At 44.0% G+C, this 17248-nt stretch overlaps 1 protein-coding gene and 1 long non-coding RNA gene across 8 annotated transcripts in view; one reads left to right on the top strand and one right to left on the bottom strand.

Annotated features, from left to right (window-relative positions):
• Pogz (pogo transposable element derived with ZNF domain) overlaps positions 1-6715 on the bottom strand; it is a 50889-nt gene extending 44174 nt beyond the window's left edge. For 2 of the 7 annotated variants that reach the window (XM_090341005.1, XM_090341009.1), the window contains exon 1: positions 6420-6715. The gene's annotated coding sequence lies outside the window, so the exon portion shown is untranslated. Of the gene's footprint in view, positions 1-5262; positions 5711-6419 lie in introns of those variants that run through there. The other 5 variants (XM_090341011.1, XM_090341008.1, XM_090341010.1 and 2 more) reach the window with 4 other exon arrangements.
• On the top strand, positions 6328-7440 carry LOC150058272 (uncharacterized). Its single transcript, XR_016536863.1, has 2 exons — positions 6328-6440; positions 6931-7440. It is a non-coding gene; the product is annotated as an uncharacterized LOC150058272 (long non-coding RNA).
• Positions 7441-17248: the final 9808 nt, after the last annotated feature.

Raw genomic sequence — 17248 nt, 5'->3', positions numbered from 1 at the left:
CCTTACATGCATAAATCCCTGGGTACCACATACATAGAAAAAGCTGGAAAAGATGCTGGTTCACACCTGTAATTCTAACTATTCAGGAAGTGGAAACCTGAGAATCAAATTTGAAATCAGCCTGGCAGGAAAGTCCATGAAGCTTATTTCCAATTAAACACCAGAAAGCTAGAAGTAGAGCTATGTGTGGCTCAAGTGGTAGAGCACTGGACTTGAACAAAAAAGATTAGGAATAGTACCTAGGCCCCAAGCTGAAAGAAAGAAAGAGATGGGGGTAGGGAGAGAAGGACAGGGCAGAAGTGGAGAGAGAGGAAACCAAGCTCATGCCTGTAATTTTAGCTACTCAGGAGAATCCTAGCTACTCTGAGAATACAAGTTCAAAGGCCAGCTGTGGTAGAGTGCTAGTCTTGAGCAACAAGAGCTCAAGGATAGCAGCAAGAAGTGGTGCTGTAGATCAAGAGCTGGAATGCTGCTAGCCTTGAGTAAAACAAGCTCAGGGACAGTGCCCAGACTCTGAGTTCAAGCCCTAGGATTGGCAAACAACAACAACAACAAAACTCTTTCACTCTTCAGGAACATGACATTATTCTGTGTTTACTATTTCTGCCAAGATGCTCCAGAAAGGCAATTATTCTCTTTTATCCTTCAAGAGTTACCCATAGCATATATTAAGGTTAAGCAGAAAAAAATGATTCAGTAATTATCTAATAATCCTATTTAATGTGCATTTTTCTGTAAAAACAAAAACAGGCCTGGGAGGTGATTCACGCCTGTAATCCTAGCTACTCAGGAGGCTGAGCTCTGAGGATAGCAGTTCAAAGCCAGCCTGGACACTCCAAAACCATGAGACTCTTATCTCCAATATATACTTATCTCCAATTAATCAGTAGAAAAACGGGAAGTGGGGCTGAGGCTCAAGTGGTAGAGCAGTAGCCTTGAGCTGAAGAGCGCAAGGACAGTGCCTAGGCCCAGAGTTCAAGTCCCTCCACTGATCAAAAAAAAAAAGTCTACATAACTGAAAATACAGGATACTAAAAGACTCTTTACAAAGTACTATTTAAAAGAAGCAAACAACAACAACAACAAAACCGAAAGCAACCCTGCATATATATTTGCCTATTGCTGAGGTATTTAGTGAGCAACCAATATTTATCTTCACCAAAAAAAATTAAGAAAAGATCATGATTCTTCATACATACTTAGTTCTTGAAGCTTTGAATTACCTTATTTACTTATTTGCTTGGTATTAGGGGTTTGAACTCAGGCCTTATGCTTGCTAGACCCACACCTGCATCCCTGAATTACTTCTATTTGTTTTTCCTGCAGAAATAAAAATTCCAGAAATGGGGCTGGGAGTTTGGCCTAGTGGTTAAAGTGCTTGCCTAGCATGCACGAAGACCAGGGTTCGATTCCTTGGTACCACATACATAGAAAAAAGCTGGAAATGGTGCTGAGGCTCAAGTGGTAGAGCTCTAGCCTTGAGAAAGTCCAAGGACAGTGCTCAGGCCCTGAGCTCAAGCCCAGGACTGGCAAAAAAAAATTCCAGAAATGAAAAATTCACCCTATTATTTTTCAATTATCTGCTAGTACAAATCTGTCCATAAATCAAGATGAAAAGAATATTTGGAACAAGGCCAAAACATTAATCTTTTTAAATTTCTGAGTCAGGTTCATGTTATGTTGCCAGGCTGGCTTTGCACTTGTAGGTTCAAGCAACTTAAGTGATACTACAGATCCTTAAGAACATCATTGTTACTCCAGTGTTTAAAATTAAGTAATGATAATCCTAAAAAACAAAACTAGTATTTATGTTTCCATAGACAACCAGAATGTAGCCCACTGTGTCCTTCCATAGCACCTAACTGTATAGTACAGAACCTTAGATTGTCTTACTTTATAATCCCCTATATTTAATAACCATAAGTTTTCAAATACTCAATAGTCACAAACCCAAAATAAGTTCAATTTATGGTATCAAAAAGCAATGAGTATTATGTGCTCTTTACTAAAAAGAAGTTAAAATAAGTCCTCTAATTTTAAAAGGATTCCATCCTCCTTGGAAAGCTTTCCTCTTCTCTGACTGTTTCCCTTCCTTTCTTGTCCCCTCTTCCCCGCCTCTCTAGGCCTGGGCACTGTTTCTGAGCTTCATTTTTATTTTTAGTGGGTCTTGGGTCTTGAACTCTGGGCACTGTCCCTGAGCTCTACAGCTCAAGGCTCAAGCCTTACCTTGAGCCAAGCCCCACTTCCCAGTTTTCTAGAGGTTAATTAGAGATAAGGTCCTTTTGTGCTGCACCCAGCTGTTCCTTGGCTTCTTTTGCTCAAGACTAGGCTAGCACTCTACCACTTGAGCCACAGCTCCAATTCCAGGTTTTTCTTTTTCTTCTTTTTTTTTTTTTTTTTTTGCCAGTCTTGGGCTTGAGCTCAGGGCCCGAGCACTGTCCTTGGACTTTCTCAAGGGTAGAGCTCTACTACTTGAACCTCAGCACCATTTCCAGCTTTTTTCTATGTATGTGGTACCGAGGAATTGAACCCGGGTCTTTGTGCATGCTAGGCAAGCACTCTACCACTAGGCCAAGCACCCGGCCCCCAAGTTTTTCTTTTTATGTGGTACTGAGGAATCCAATACAGGGCTTCAGGCTTGCCAGGCAAGCACATTACCACTAAGCCACATTCCAAGCCCAACAGTTCCCATTTCTATCCCCTCAATTTAATTCTCTGTTTCTCTGTCTCTGTCCTTAGCTATATATAAAATTACCATTTATAGATATGGCTTACTATCACAAGCTAGAATATCAATGACTCAAACACTCTTAGCCCATTAATATGACAAATCCCCAAACCAGAAAGTTCACTTTCAATAAAAGCTAAAAACCTAAGCTGAAGAAGACTGAAATATTATCTGGACATGTTCATATTATGATATGCTAGGTAGTGTTATACACTTTACATTCACTGTCTCAATGAATTCTCCCAACCATTATATATTCAGTTACTACTTTTTACAGCTGAGGTCAAAAATCAAGATTCAGAGGATCCATGTTAATTCACTAGGTTACAGATAACTGCACTGATTAAAACCAAACTATTTTTTCTCCTATAACACTTCCCCAACTCATTCTTCTATTAACCCAACTAACATTTATAATTTTGTGTGCGTGGGGGGGGAGTCATGGGGCTTGAACTCTGGGCCTGGGCATGGTCCCTGAGCTCTTCAGCTCCAAGCTACCGCCCTATTCCTTGAGTCTCAGCCCCACTTCTGTTTTTTCTAGTGGTTAATTGGAGATAAGAATCCACAGCCACTAGACTTTGGTCCCTGGACTGGCTCTGAACCATGATCCTCAGATCTCAGCCTCCTGAATAACTGGGATTACGGGCATGAACTACCACATTTATATCAACATTTATAAATTTTGTAAATGTGGTTTAGGTTTTTGTTTTTTTTGCAAGTCCTAGGACTTTCCTCAAGCTTAGCACTCTACCATTTGAGCCACAACATGACTTCTGATTTTTCTAAGTATGTTGTAGCAAGGAATTGAACCTGGGTCTTTGTGCATGCTAAGTAAGTACTCTACCACCAGGCCAAACTCCTGACCCGTGTAAAGGTTCTTAAAGACAGGGTGAACTGAAGAGCTTAAGAGAGCAAATTTGATGTCCCCCCCACACACAATATTGTGGTTTCATGAATTCTCAAACCTTACTGCAAAGATTTTAATTCATGTAGCTTGTGGCTTTCCAAATTTAATATATTAGACATTAAAACATTTTAAAGCCAGGTGTGGTGGCCCAGGCCTGCAATCCAAGCTAGTCAGGAGGCTGAGATCTGAGGATCAAGGTACAAAGTCAGCCAGGGCACTAAAGTCTGTGAGATTCTTCTCTTCAATTAATCACCAGAAAACTGAAAGTGGTGCTGTGGCCCAAGGGGTAGGTAGCCTGGACCAGGTGAGCTCAGGGATAGTGTCCAGGCCAAGGGTTAGGGCAGTAGTCTTGAGCTGAAGAGCATGGGGAGAACAGTTAGGTCCAGAGTTCAAGCCCCACGACCAAAAAAAAAAAGACACGTATTAACAGAAATGTTAACAGAAATAATCTCGAAAAAAATACCATTTTCCCCCAAATTATAATACAAATACTTTTGTATTTTTCATCTAGCTTAACAGATTCTCAAAATTACTTGGATGGTAGTTCTACACCAGATATGGGGGAAAAAAACTCGGAGATGTAAATCAATAGTTTTCACAACTTATTGGGGACATATTCAAATAAGCAAAGCAGAGTCTAGTGCCACCACCTTGTTTTGTAGTAAGAACGGCCAGTAGTTTCGCTACTGTAGCATTATCTTTGGACAATCAATGACGATGTCAGAGAAAAATAGTGCTTTAGGTATTTTTTAATTGGTTCTGACCTCAAGACTCTCCTTAAAGGGTGACTGGGGGATCCCCAACAGCTGAGCACACTTTTGCAAACTGCTTTCCTAGTGATTACACTACTGGTTTAAGACAGGAAAAACAAGGTGCCAGTTGTTCACACCTGTAATCCCCGCTATTCAGGAATCACAGTGTGAAGGTAGCCCCAGAAGGAAAGTCCATGAGACTGTTATCTCCAACTGAACACACACACACACACACACACACGCACGCACGCACGCACGCACGTGTGGACTGTGGCCCACTAAACTTGAGCATAAAAGCTCAAGAGACATGGTCCAGGCCAAGTTCCAGGACAAACGCCAAAAAACTAAAAAAAATTTAAAAAGAGGGGGGTGGGTTTCAAAATCCTGTTGCCCCTTAGGATACCACTCCCCGGTAATCCTCAGTTTGAGAAACACCATCCACATAAAGGCAAGGGAATCAAGAGCACAAGACTGCCTGCCTGTGTTTTAATAGCACTGAGTATCTTCATGTAAGGCCAATAAAGCTGGTTTTCATTGTGGTTTTCTTAGTAAGCTGATGGACTTGCCCTTGCTGAGATGACACTGTCCCTTCTTCAAAATGCAGATTTAACAATCCAAGGAACTTCTTATGCACTCCGACATAGTTTATGCTAAAATAAGTAATTCTCAGCCCAAGCTCCCAAATCAGAACTGGGGGGGGAGGAGGTGTCTCAAATTCACTGTTGCTCACTGAACAGAAGCCTTTCCCGTTTCTCTTTCATCCAGTTGGGAAAATTCCTTTGAAACCCTACATTTTTGTGGAGTTGTTTTTTGCTACAGTGGAGGGGTGGGGGGTTGAGAGAGGGGCTATCATTTCTTACAGTTCTGAGCTCTACCTGAATCCCAATTGTCTTCAATAATGATCAATAATAACTGATCACTGCATCAGATGACAAACAAGACCTTCAACTCTACCTTTTTCTGAGCAGGTGTCTAAAGCAAGTGGAGTTGAGAAACGTCCGTTAGTTGCCAACAGTTCAAGGGAACTTCACAACCCGCGAAGGTGGGGGCGGGGAGGGCAGGGCAACTCGCGGAAAGAAGAGCGAGCAGGTGGTTGGGATGACAGGATTCCTTGGCAGGTTTCTTAGGAATCTTAACCAGAAAATAGTCCTTTAGATAAACATGGCGCCCACAGCGGCACGGCATAATCACCAGAAGGGGGAAAAAAAAGCTCTCATTTTATAAATCACGGCGCCAGCCTTGCATACATTTGGGGGCCCCGGGGGGGAGGAGACTCGCGCCGAGGCTCGGGATGCCCGGGAAGGCAGACCCGGGGTTACATAACACGAGGGCTCGCCAAGCAACCGCTCCTGCCCCGACTCCCGCTCAAACCCGGCGCCGGTACCGCCTCAGCGGGCGGGGCGGCGCGGCGCGGCGGCGGCTCCCACGCGGGGCCAGGGCCACCACCGCACCCCGCGTCCGCCCCGCCCCCGCCCGGCGCGGGCCTCGCCCCTCGCCCGCCCCGCCCGCCGCGCCGCCGCCGCCGCCGCCGCCGCGTCTCGCCCGGGCCGCCCGCGCCCCCGCCCCTTCCCCAGCGGGCCCGCAGCCCGCGCCCGCGCCGCCCACTCCTCCGAGACGCCTCGCACCCGGGCGTGCGTGTGGACGTCGCGCGCTGTGCGGGACCGTGGAGCGCGAGGACGCGCGCGCGCGTGCGCGCGGGCGCCGCGGTGGCGGCGGCGGCGGCGGCGGCAGGCGCCGGGGGGCGGGGGCGGCCGATCCGCCGGGCGGGCGAAGGGGGCCTCCGCCCGCCGGTCCCGCCGAACGGCTCCCGCGGCGGCGTTCACACGCACACGCCCGCGCGCCGCGCCCCACGGCCGCCGCGGCCCGCGCCGCCCGCGGCGGAGGGCGGACGGACGGGCGCGCGCCCCCACCCCCACTCCCGCCCGCCCCATCCCCCCCATTGTCTCGCTTCGGAAAACCTCGCCGGGCGAAAAGATAACGGAACCCCCGGGAGCAGGGGGTGGGGAGCGCCGCGGCTCGCTCGCTCACTCACCTCCCGTGGTCGTCGCCGCCGGTAGTCTGACCCAAGGAAGGCGCCGTCGCCTTAAAGGGACCTTGCACCCGGCGCCGGGAGGAGGGGGCTGGAGAAGGGGAGGGGACGGGGGCTTGAGGGGGGGGAGACGGAGAAGAGGCAACCGTTGAAAGCTCGTCTCCCCGAGGGTGAAAGGAAGCCTCCCTCGGGTTCGAGTGATTTGGGGGTGGATTTTTTTTCCCGAGGGGGGCGGGGGGCCCCGAGGGAGGGGGGGTGGGGGGGCCTCGGAATGCGGCTCCGTGTACGGGAGATGGCGCGGGGGAGAGAGACGCCGACTCCCCCCACCGACCCTCTCGCCCCGCGGAGGGATACGGCGCGTCACTTCCGCCCTCCCCCTCTCCTCGCCTTTCGATTGGCTGGAGCTCGTGGCACGTCATGGGCTCATCCTAACACCTTGCCTGGGCTTCTTTTTTAGCCAAGTTTGTCTGGGCTTGCAAATAAATAAATAAATAACATTTTTTTTTTTTTTAAGGAAAAATGAAATTGGCTTTAGAAGCAAATATCTGGATGTTGGTGAGAAACATGGAACTCCCAAACAAAAGATAACCTTACAGTTTGATTTCATGAAACTTTGCTGGGGAAAATGGGGAGTCTTCCCATCTTCCACTCAAGGCTTCTACCCAAGGGCGAGAGCTTCCACGCCATATGCAAGATGGTGAGCCCCAGAGGCACCCAACAATTATCACTGCAACAAAGAGAACAAAATAGCATTTACATTCTGCCTCAAGAGATGCATGTTTCATCCAGTGGCCTTGTGGCCTGGATTAAGTGACCAACTTTCAAGACCCATCTTTGTTTACCCTCAAGCACTTCCGGATTCTGGAAGGAAGTTGCCTACCACCCTTGTGATAGGGATCAGCTTTGAAACCATTGAGTCAAAGATTCCTCAACCTAAAATACCATAGATTCCACATCTTTGTATGATGTTTTGCTCCTGTCAAGGCGGAGGTGAATTGGCCCAAATAAATTAGTCCATTCAAGATCAGGTATGTCTTCCCCAATCATTAACCTCTTCTTCAAGTAGCTAAAGAAGTTTTGTCCTTTATTTGCCTAAGATGATAAAAATTTAACACTTCCCTTGGATATTTGAGAATGTTTGGTCATTAGGCAATACACAGATCTTTGTTCTCAAATCAAATTTGAAATTAACATACTTGATACGAAAAATGAGATTCAGAGGATATTTATTCCTTTGAATACATCCACCCCTCTAACTACTATGAAAATAAGCTTTCCAAATCATTCACACACGTATGTGCATGGACATACCCATATATACTGATAACACCCATTTCCACTCTCCCAAAATGTGTTTCCAATTAGCCATCCTTAGGGTCTTCATGAGCTGGACTGAAGCTTTTTCCTGAGCAAATCTGGGAAAGCCCAAACTGAGATTATGAATTTAATAACCAATAGGTGAATTCTACAGAAACTCTTAATTTTACTTTTTGCTGTCCTGCAGTAACTATAGCGTATGTAACTTACATTGGGGCTTGAAATCAGAATCGGGGCACTATCATTGTTTTTTTCGCTCAAAGCTGGAATCTACCACTTCAGCCACACCTCTACTTCCAGCTTTTTTTGGTGGTTATTTGGAGATACAAAACTCATGAACTTTCCTGCCCAGGCTGGCTTTGAACTGTGATCCTTAGATTTCAGTCTCTTGAGTAGCTAGAATTACAAGTATAAGCCACTGGCACCTAGTTTATAATTTACATATATATATATATATTATATGTCTTATTTACTTCTGAAAAGGTCCAATGTTATTTTCTCATGCTCTATGTGCCAATTTGGTATTAACTATACCATGTCTTGTTAAATAAACATTAGGCCACAAGTGTGGGCTAGTGGTAGCATGTTCGCCTAGCATGCACAAAGTCCTGGGTTTGATTCCTCAGTACTACATATACAGAAAAGGCCAGAAGCTGTTCTGTGGCGCAAATAGTAGAGTGCTGGCCTTGAGAAAGCTGAAGGACAGTGTCCTGGCTCTGAGTTCAAATCCAGAATAGCAAAAAAAAAAAAAAGCATAGGGCTTGGAGTGTGGCTTCATGATAGTGTACTTGCCTAGCATGCATGACATCCTGGGTTTGATTCCTCAGAGCTACATAAACAGAAAAAGCTGGAAAGTGGCACTGAGGCTCAAGTGTTAGAGTGCTAGCATGGAGCACAAAGAGGCTTAGGGACAGTGCCCAGACACTGAGTTCAAGCCCTAGGACTGGCAAAAAATAAATAAATAGCATATTGAAAATGCACCATGCATCCTTTAATTCATTCAGCAAATATTCTGTGAGTATTTGTCATGTGCCAGGCACTTGTCCTTACTGTAATTGAACATGTTGAAACTCTAAAAGGAAAGAGGAATCAAACATGCATGTCAAGTGTTCCATTGTTTACTATTTTTCATTTTCTTGTTTTGTTGTTTGTTTTCCAAGTCCTGGGACTTAAACTTATGGCCTAGTACTCTCCCTTGGCTATCTTGATCATGGCTGATGTTCTATCTCTTGAGCTACACCTTCAGCCTGATGTTTTTCTGGTTAATTGAAGATGGAGTCTATCCAGCTTTTTGACTGGTCTGGCTTTACACCTTGATTCCCCAGTTCTTGGCCTTCTGAGTGCCTAAAATTACAAGATTGAGCCACTGATGCCTAGTTTATTATTTACTATTAAATAACAGTCCCCAAATTTAGTAGCATAAAGGAACATTTTTATAATACTAAGGACTCAACAGAAGGCTTCATGCTCTACTGCTTGAACCATGCCCCCTTTGCATGTAGCTTTTCAGAAAGGATCTCAGATTGCCATCTAGCCTCTTCAGTGGCTAGGATCACAGAAATGTAAACATAGCCAGCACCCCCCTCAATACATGTCATTTTTCTGGTTTTGGAGCGTGTTTCACTATACAACCTAGACTAACCTGGAACTAATTTGGAATCATTTTGCCTTAGCCTCCTAAGAGCTAGGATAATAGGAAAGCACCATCACACCTGACTAAATAATTTATTATCTCAAGATTCTGGGAGATGATTAGACTCACCTAAATGGCTCTTACTTGTCTCACATACACTGACTGGTGCTTGAGTGACAGCTGGATGAAATGAAGGAGCAAAAACATTCTGTAACTTCATAGGAGTCACAAAGTTTAAAGGAAACTCAGCTCTCTAAAAGCTCTGGAGAAGCATTAAAAAAAAAAAAAAGAGGGGGGGAGGGAAATGGGTACCAAGCCATGTGAAAGGGTATCAATGTATGTGAATTAATGCACCTTCTATCTGGCAAATATCATGTAACCCTTTTACTAATTACAATTTTAAAAAAAGACTCATGCTCCCACTTCCAGAAACATATTCCCTGTGCTACACAGGGTAATGTTTGGACATTTTGTGTCATCAGCTAATAACACTGGTTCCTAGAGTGAAGTAACCAGACTGATAGTGGTGACAGTGACAGGAAACCAAAGCAGAAGGACCGAATAATCTAAATCCTTAGAAACCAACCCACACGTGGAAACATATTGGAAAAGTGTCTGAAGTCAATGTGGCTTGATATGTTGAAATTGTGCTCTAATCATGCCAACCCTAAAACTCTACCCCAGTCTTCAGAGCCAACTTAGAAACATTGAATCCTTTCCATTTGGTTTCTTGGGGTGGGGTTATTTTAATAGTTTTATTGTTATTATAAAGGTGATATACAGTGGGGTTACAGTTACATAAGTCAGGTAAAGAATATGTTTCTTTTGAACAATGTCACCCCTTCCCCTGCTCTCTCCCAAGTTTTCCTTCCAGTCGCCACTCACAAATTATATAGTTCATGGGCCAGGAGTTTGGCCTAGTGGTTAAAGTGCTTGCCTAGCATGCATGAAGACCCAGGTTCGATTCCTCGGTACCACATACATAGAAAAAAGCCAGAAGTGGTGCTGAGGCTCAAGTGGTAGAGCTCTAGCCTTGAGAAAGTCCAAGGACAGTGCTCAGGCCCTGAGCTCAAGCCCAGGACTGGCAAAAAAAAAAATTATATAGTTCATTTCCAGTATAGTGTCTACTGAGTGACACTGCCACATTTGTATTCCTCCTTACCCTTCCTTCCCAAAGTACATCTGGTTTCTAAAAGTAAAAGTCAAAGACTAATGGCAGTGAGCTTTTCATAGGACAGTGTTTCTTTTCCTACTGGTTATTGGAACACTTATTTGCTTCCTTGGCTTATGATTTCCACCACAAGTTGAAAACTGGAAGCACTTGCAGCTTGGAAAGTGTCCGGACAGAAAGATAAATGATTTCAGTGTGTCTTTGAAAGCAGAAAGTCATGAGCAACTCCTGCATTGACATTTGCTAATATATAGACATAGTCATTTCTCCCCTGCTCCCTAGTTTCTGTTGATCAGGGTGAGTTGGATGGGAAATGTAGTTAAGAGCGGGGAGGAACAGATCCTGAGTTCAGTTAGGGCAGAAAGCAGCTTTGAAGAGATAATGTCAGGTTTCCTTTTTTAAAAGTACACATGTCTCAGCTGGGTGCAGTGGCTCACACCTGTAATCCTAACTATTCAGGAGGCTGAGATCTGAGGATCAAGGTTCAAAGCCAGCCTAGGCACAAAAGGACCTGAGACTCTTATCTCCAATTAGCCTCTAGAAAATGGGAACTGGGGCTTGGTTCAAGGGGTAAGATGATAGTCTTGAGTTGAAGAGCTCAGGGCAACGCCCAGGCCGAGTTCTAGCCCCATGACCCACAGCGGGGAAAAACAAAAAGTACACATCTCACCCTCCAGTAGTCAAAGCTGAAAATCAAAGAAAGCTCATATTGGAAAATATAGGCAAAAAAAGAAGAAAAAGAAGAAGAAGAAGGAGGAGGAGGAGGAGGAGGAGGAGGAGGAGGAGGAGGAGGAGGAGGAAAAACAATGGAAGCCACATGGTTGCATCTGCAATCCGCTACTCAGAAGGCTAAGATCATGAGGATCACCATTCAAAGCCAAACTAGGAAGAAAAGTCCAACAGATTCTACCTTGAATTAAATAGCAATAAACCTGGGTTGAGGGGGAAATAAACCTGGACTGGAGGCATGGCTCAAGTGGTACAGTGCCAACTGAGTGTGAGACTGACTTCAAACCTTGGAGCTAGAGGGGAAAAAATATCAGTGGAGAAATTTTCATCATTGAAGCAGTTCTCAGATTGAAAAGACTGACAACTAATTGCAGGCTCTGGGTGTAGAGTCCACAAATGTAAGTGAAGAAGAGGACAATGAAATATCAAACTTAACAGAAACACTGTCATGAAATAAAGAGCAAGTGAAGATCTTTGTTTGACCATTGTCAAAGACTAAGGAGCTTGGAAGCTGTGACTGGATTTCACGTGGGAAAATTATTTGCTACCACCTTAGAACGTATGTAGAAGTGAATACCGGGAGATGAGAAGAAGCCAGAGCAAGTTTTCAGAGTGGGTTTCCTTTTATACAATTGATTTTTTTTTTTGCCCATCTTGGGGCTTGAACTTAGGGTCTGAGCACTGGCCTTAGGCTTTTTCCTCAAGGCTTGCACTCTGCCACTTGAGCCACAGCACACTTTTGGTTTTTCTGTGTATGTGGTACTGAAATTGAACCTGGGTCTTTGTGCATGGACAGGCAAACACTCTACCACTAGGCTAAACTCCTGGCCCCTAATTGATTTTTTTTATAATAGTGATTTTTTTACAAACAGAATTCTGCTTTCATATTTATCATACTTTCTTGGTTTGTGTGTGTGTGTGTGTATGTGTGTGTGTATGTGTATGCTGATCCTGGGGCTTGAACTCTGGGCCTGGGCACTGCTCCTAAGCTCTTCAGCCCAAGGCTAGTGCTCTACCACTTTGATCTACATTACCACTTCAGGTTTTTTTGCGGGTTACTTTGAGATAAGAGTTTCATGGACTTTCTTGCCCAGGCTGGCTTTAAACCTGGGGATCCTCTTGCCCCTTCCTGCTGAACCACAGCAGCTGCCTGCTTGGAAAGCACTTGAGTTTTCTCACGGCAATCTTGCTGGCTATCCCCAGCTTTGACCATTGCCATGATGATGCTGTTTATGGCCAATAATGGTATTTTGTGCCAAATAAATCATTCAACTACTTTGGGGTATACAATCAATCCTTCAGAGAAGTTCTGAAGTGTATTCAATATATGTATCTATGGTGAAGAAAGGCAAAAAAAAAAAAAAAATCACCAGGGGACGTTCAAACCACTCTGCAACAGGTTCATGATAAGGGTCACCAAGGCTGCAACAAGGCTCTAGCATGAGAGTTCTCAGAGATAGTATAGCATTTGAGCCAATCATCCATTCAAAGATCTTGAGTCCAAGGACAGTAACACTTCTCAACTGTGATTTGCTGAGCAGGCTTGCAATGCACGAAAGCTAAGGTCGGCAGACCAGTGTGTCCCTCAAGCCAAGGGTTCATTCTGGCAAGCTCTGGCAAAAGCAGGTCAAAGGCACGTCTAAGAACAATCCCATTTGTGTTGTCTCTGACATAACAGGAGATACCAGAAGATGAATAATGCCTGCTGCTTGGGACAACAGTGGCCAAACCACATCATGTTGTGACTATTTCTCTTCTTCAGCTGCCACCCTGATAGGATCTGTACACCTCTGATTTCATCTCCTGAACTGACGACAAACCCAAGATCCAGATTCTCACTATGCAGAGCAAAGAAGAAAATGGTGTCCTAGACTCAGACTCCAGTGCTGTCATTAACTTCATAGGCACAGCTAGGCCACAGCCAGAGCAGCTGTTTTGTCCAGAACTTGTACTGTAGCTGAACAGGCAACATATCTTCAGGCTGGCAGAGTGAGAAGCAAGTGGTAGCTGTCCTCCCTCCGCCATCCCTTACACTGACCTGATTTCTAAAGGGGGCGGGGGAATATTCCTATAGCTGTCAGTAAGAAGCAATTAAAGATCTCTGTCTTCAAAATATACGTTGTAAGAAATTCATGAGCAGCAACTTCATCAGTCATTGAGATTTCAGTTACTGGCTGATTTCATAGGAGATAATGATGCAGATTAACTTTGAATCAAATTATCATTATTTAAGAGATACTCTGAAGCAAGGGTATACTTGTCTCATGTAAGTTGTTGCCATGGTTTTGACCAGGTTTGATTACCTAATAATGAAATTGATTTCATAAAGCTTCATAAAGACATAAATTAGATAATTTTATAGACACTTGATATCTGCCTTATTATAATGGACTACCGAATAAATTTAATAAAATGTTCTTCTCTAGGACACATTCTTTTTTAATTTAGTAGTGTTTACATCTTATTGTAGTCATGAATAATTTTCAGAATAGAACTGTGATCTCAGGGTCACTGTTCAAAGCCAGCACGGGCACGAAAAGCCCAAGAGACTCATATCCAATTAACTACCAGATAACCGGAAGTGGTGCTATAGCACGAGTGGTAGAGCACTAGCTTTGAGCTGAAGAGCTCAGAGACAGTGCCCAGGTCCAGAGTTCAAGCCCTATGACTGAAAAAAAAAAAAAAAAAGATAAGAAGGAAGACATATCAGGAGCCAAGAGTATGGCGTAGTAGTAGAGTGCTTGTTTGCCTAGCATGCATGAAGCCCCAGGTTCAATTCCTTTGTGGCACATACACAGAGAAAAGCTGGAAGCGGTGCTGTGGCTCAAGAGCTCTAGCCTTGAGAGAAACCCCAAAACAGTGCTCAGCCCTGAGTTCCAGCCCAGGACTGGCAAAATAAAAATAAAAATAAAAAAATAAGAATAAAGTAAGAATAAAGCATCTTTCAGAATTAAATTTCCAAGATTTCTGGTCTGGATAAATGTTCATATCCATTTGGATCTCCTTTTATTGTTTTTGGGGTTTTTTTTTTTGTTTTTTTTTTTTGCCAGTCTTAGGCTTGGGCTCAGGGTCTGAGCACTGTCCTTGGACTTTCTCAAGGCTAGAGCTCTACCACTTGAGCCTCAGCACCACTTCTGGCTTTTTTCTATGTATGTGGTACCGAGGAATCGAACCCAGGTATTCGTGCATGCTAGGCAAGCACTCTACCACTAGGCCAAACTCATGGCTTATTTTTTTTTTCTTTTTTTTATGTTGTTTGTTTGTTCATTTCGCTGGTACCAGAGTTTGAACTCAGGGTCACCATTTAAGCCACACCTCCAGCTTTTTTCTTTTTTGTGGTTATTTTATGAGACAGAGTCTCACAAACTTTTTCAAATACTATAGCTAGGATTTTAGCCATAAATCACCAGCACCTGGCTCTTACTGTAGAGTGTGTACAATATGAGTAGAGATGGAAGCCATTTTCTAGCCAAGGATCTTTTTTTTTTTTTTTTTGCCACTCCTGGGCCCCAGTGCCCTGGGACCTGGGCACTGTCCTTGGACACTTTTTGCTCAAGGCTAGTGCTCTGCCACTTGAGCCACAGTTCCACTTCTGGCTTGTTCTGTATGCATGGTACTAAGGAATTGAACCCAGGGCTTCCGCCATGTTAGGCAAGCTCTGTACCACTCAGCCATGCTCCTAGCCCCAAGGATCCTTTTGTGAGGGTTGGTTTACTAGATTTTGAATTTAAAGCTTTGTACTTGTTAAGCGGGTGCTCTGTTGTTGAGCTTCACCTTCAGCCACCCTCTTCCTTTTATTTATTTATTTATTTATTTTTTGCCAGTCCTGGGCTTGAGCTCAGGGCCTGAGCACTGTCCTTGGACTTTCTCAAGGCTAGAGCTCTACCACTTGAGCCTCAGCACCACTTCCGGCTTTTTTCTATGTATGTGGTACCGAGGAATCGAACCCGGGTCTTCATGCATGCTAGGCAAGCACTTTAACCACTAGGCCAAACTCCCGGCCCCCTTTTATTTTTTTTATTGGTTATTTTTGAGATAGGGTCTCCTTTCCGTCCAGGACATGTGCCTGACTGCCATCAGCCCAGTTAGTCCTCTTGTTGTAACAGGGATGATAGGTATACCCTCCATTCCCAGCCTTTTACCTTGAGATGCAATCTCTTAGACTTATTTTTGCTCAGGCTGGCCTCAAACTGTGATCTTCCTAGGATCACAGTGATTCTAAATACGAGCTTTCTAAATAGCTAGAATTAGGATCTGCTTCTTTAGTGTGAATTTGCCTTTCCACTGAATGGGAGGCAGACTTTCCAATAATGATGGATTGATTGGTTGATTGACTCAGACAGGGTATGTCTAGGCAGTCCAGGCTCTGCCCTTGGTCTCAAGAACCTTCTCAATTTCCTGAGTGCTGAGATTACCTAAATGAACCACCATACCCATCTTGCTGATTTACCTTTAGCTCCTCTGAGCCCAGAAGTAATCCATCACCTGCTCTTACAAGGACTCTGCCTTGAAGCCCAATAACAGCTACAAGGAAGGCTTGGAATTACAGTATGTGCTACCTGTATTTTCAGTGAATTAGTCAATGAATCAGTGGAGGAGGGTTAAGCAACTCAGGAGAATCAGAGATAGCAAACTCACTATTCATGATAATCAATTTACCTGGCTGAAGTAGCTGGACTATCTGGTCATCGTTTGGATCTAGAGGTACCTGGGCTTTCTAGATGTTGAGAAATATCTTCTGTAATCCTAGAACTTAACTTGAGAGATTGCAGGAGGGAGGAAGAACACAAGTTAGAGGACAGCTTGGGCTACGTAGTGAGATCCTGCCTCAAGACAAAAAAGAATATCCTACTTGTAAAAAAAAAAAAAGGAGGAAGTAAAATAGTAAGAATAATTTCAGAGCTGGTGGCTCCTGCCTGTAATTCTCTCTACTTAGAAGGCTGAGATCTAACGATCAAAGTTTTAAGCCAGCCTAGGCAAGAAAGTCCTTGAGATTCACCAATTAACCACTAGTAGTGGAGCTATGGCTCAAGTTGTAGAGTGTTAGTCTTGAGGGCAATAAAAACCAAAAAACTTAGGGACAGTATGCAGACCTTGAACTCAAGCCCCAGGATCACACATCCTTGCAAAAAAAGAGTAATTAAAAAATGAATTAATTACTAGAGGAGAAAAATCTTTAGTACTTTGAGTATATCTATATCTATATATGTATAGATATATAGATACATAGATATTTCTCTGGGAAGACAGAGAATGATGGGAATCTTGTTCAAGGAGCCCAGGGCCTGGGGTGTTTTCTCAGGGGTTCATGAACACATCTTCAAATGAACTTTATGCCTGAAAGATTCTACAAAATTTTGCATCTAAATAGATGTATACTTTTCTGGGAAAGATAATCCATAACTTTCATTGGGGTTGTTGAGTTCATAGTGCAGAAAAATAAGGCTAGAAATAAGAACTGTGTAGGAGGAGCAGTGATCTCTGGGCTACTTCATGGAGAATTGCCAGCGTACATTTACCAAAATAACAGCAACAAAACCTTTTTGTGCTCAGCTATAAAGATTCCAAGATCTCTTTGATAATGCACAAATGTGATAAATATACTAACAGAAGTCAGGGCCGGGAGTTTGGCCTAGTGGTAGAGTGCTTTCCTAACATACATGAAGACCCAGGTTCAATTCCTCGGTACCACATATATAGAAAAAGCTGGAAGTGGTACTGTGGTCCAAGTGGTAGAGCTCTAGCCTTGAGAGAGTCTAAGTCTAAGAACAGTGCTCAGGCCCTGAGCTCAAGCCCTGGACTGGCAAAAGGAGAAGGAAAAGGAAGAGGACAGTATAAAGGATTCATTTTTTAAGAAGAGAAAGAAAGGAAGGAAGGAAGGAAGGAAGGAAGGAAGGAAGGAAGGAAGGAAGGAAGGGAGAGAGGAAAGAAGGAAGAAAAAATAAATTCTCAAGATGGGCTTCATATACCAAATCTGTAGTC

Source organism: Megascapheus bottae, chromosome 10, assembly GCF_031878675.1.
Source record: "Megascapheus bottae isolate mThoBot1 chromosome 10, mThoBot2.hap1, whole genome shotgun sequence".
NCBI lineage: Eukaryota > Metazoa > Chordata > Mammalia > Rodentia > Geomyidae > Megascapheus > Megascapheus bottae.
Note: the sequence above shows the minus strand (reverse complement) of the source record. Positions and strands in the feature narration are given on the sequence as shown.